The following is a 2,747-nucleotide window of genomic DNA, read 5'->3' as shown; positions in this document are numbered from 1 at the left end:
GGAGATGGGCTGCGGAGAGTGTGGGGTCCAGGAGCCGTTTCTCGTTTAGATGTGGGACACTGCAGGGGTCTCTGCTGCGATAGGAAGCCTGTGTAGAAAGAGAGGTTGCCCACAGTGACCCAGACTTTACATCTAGGACTACCTAGACATGTGTGAGTGTCCTCCTGGAGGGAGGTAACCCCCACCCACTGAGCCCAGCGGCTTGAGGAATCGAGGAGGTGACAGTCACCTCTGTTCTGAGGGGAAGTGGATCCATGACAGACAGTTCACAAGCCCTGGCTGTCGGGAACTGCTCCCTCTCCGCCCGCCTGCCCCCCACCCCTCAATCTCGCTTACTCACTCTGGGTGGAGGCTCGCAGGCTCTGGCTCACCCCCGGGTCCAGTCTCCAATATCTGGAATCCACACATTTCTCTCCTTGCTTCAGCTCCTGCTCTGGTTTCGCTGGTTCCACTGTGCAAACCCTGTGTGCATCCTGGGTACCACGGGACCAGTGCGAGTCACAGGTGGCTACTTGAGGCCAGGGACAAGCCAGAGAGCCAGGGGCCTTTCCCTCCTAGCTCCTCTGACTCCTTCACCTAAAACATTCTTGCTGGAATAGGAAGGCCCTTCTTCACAGAAGCATTTTCTGTGGTTCCTAGCCCTTCCCACACAGGAATTCACCCACTCATCTGCTTGTCCCAAGTACATCCTGTCATCATCTTCCACCAGAGGAGACATGCACCCCTGGGAGCCACACCAGGTGACGGTCCCACACACGAGAAACATCCCCCACCAAGGAGCAGGCAGGGTCCCCGCAGAACCTCAGGAGGGCCCCACTCTGTGGGTGCCCCAAACCCAGGACAGAGAGGGGAGGGTGGAACCGAGGCTGGGTCACAGACTGCCCCCACACCATGGAGTGGGCAACCAGCCTGGCCTCTTTCTTCCCGTGCCCCAAGGAGAGACCCCTTCCTGGCCAGGGCTATCGAGGCCAGGTGCAATGCAGGGTTTGGTGAGGGGACTAAATGGGCAATGTTCCGGAAGAAACAGCTAGGAGAGGAGGAACTGGCTGCATCCGAGCAGGGGAATCCCAGGGGCAGGGGTTTCCCTTGCTGTCCGCTGCCCTCCATGGCCTGTGTCACTCACGCCCTTGCCCGCTCCCCTCCTTGCCCCACCTGGCGGGGGTGGGGGGTCACTCAGCTTCTGGGACTTTTACTGGAGAGAGGCACACAGCAGGCCAAGCGGGGCGGGCGGCCCTGGGTGTTCCCAGTGAAAGAGCCTTCATGGTCCCCAAGCCTCTCGAAGTCTCCCTCCTCCCCCTGTGTTTCGCCTTCTGCTTCCAGAGTCTGGAACCCCTCCACCTTCCCTCCTGGGACCACAGCTGAGGGACTGTCCCAGCGTCCACCCTCCCTTTCATTTCCCCAGGGACAGACAGCACCCTCCAGGGCTCCCAGCGGGGCCTGAGTCCTCAGCGCCACCGGCTTCTCCCACTGCCGTGCAGTCACATGGCTCAGAAATTGCCCTCCCTCTGCAGTGTTACCTGCCCATTCACTTCTCCAAAACTTTACTGGAATTCTTTCATTATGCAAATTCCAACTCAGCCTTTCAGTGCACGTACAAAAAAGGTTATGTTTTAAAAACAATCAATGCCCAGGCACAGACCGAGCCCGAGGCCCCAGCCGTGCCCCCTGAGGCAGCAGGAGCTGCGTTTTCCACCCGTGACCTTCTCTGGCCTTTCACCACCCACGTCCGTCCCCAGAGAACACACTGCCCGGCCTGCGTGGTTCCGAGCACGACACAAGCACATCCACACTGGACCGTGTTGAGACCCGCTGTGTTGGTCCAACAGCACAGGGAGGGCTCCTGTTGACGTGGGTGCCTCATTCGGCCAGGGGCCCCCCCGTCCCCGCCTCGAGGGCACTGTGGGTGTTTCTGTGTCGGGGCTGCGTGGACGGGCTACTCTGACCGTGCTCGTACTGTTTCTCGAACTGGCTCGGTTGGCTTGTCAGACGCTTCAGCGTTTGTGACGGGTTGAACGGGTGTCATGGTCGTTTCCGTCTCCTCTTCACGTACTTATTGAGGTTACTCCCTCCGAACGCCTGTCCGCGCCTCTCCCCGTCTTCTCTTGGGCAGTCTTCTGCTTCCTGGCCTCCTTCATGCTTTCTGGCCCGAAGGCCTCCGTCAGCGATGAGAGCCGCTCCGCACTCCGTGTGGCTTGTCCTTGCACTCGGGCGAGGAGATGTCCACCGGTGGTGTTGCTGTCAGATGTGTTACTTTCCTCTGTGATCGGTGCTCTCCGGGTCTGCTTTAAGAAATCCTTCCCTGGGGGCGTCTGGGTGGCTCAGTCAGTCGAGTGTCGAGTGTCGTGTTGACTCTTGGTTTCAGCTCAGGTCATAATGTCAGGGTCGCGAGATGGAGCCTGTTGTCGCGGGGGTTCTCCGCTCAGCGGGGAGCCTGCTGGAGAGTCTCTCTCTCCTTCCCCCACACTCTAATAAATAAAATCTTAAAAAAAAAAAAGCAACCTTTCCCTGACCCAAAGCCCTGCGCTATCTAGCTTAGTTTGCCTTTCCCACTTAGGCCCATACACAACTGTCCAAGGGAAGTATACTGTGTGTCATACACAAAATTTTTCCAGTGGCTACATTTTTTTAAAAAGTAGAAACAAAACCCAAAACCAGTGAAGTCATCCATTTTCACGATAGATTTTATCCCACCCGATGCATCCAAACTGCTATCTCAACATATAGCCAGTGAAGAACTCATTGGTGAG

Source organism: Ailuropoda melanoleuca, chromosome 12, assembly GCF_002007445.2.
Source record: "Ailuropoda melanoleuca isolate Jingjing chromosome 12, ASM200744v2, whole genome shotgun sequence".
NCBI classification, from domain to species: domain Eukaryota; kingdom Metazoa; phylum Chordata; class Mammalia; order Carnivora; family Ursidae; genus Ailuropoda; species Ailuropoda melanoleuca.
The sequence above is the reverse complement of the archived record's forward strand: the minus strand, read 5'-3'. Positions refer to the sequence as shown.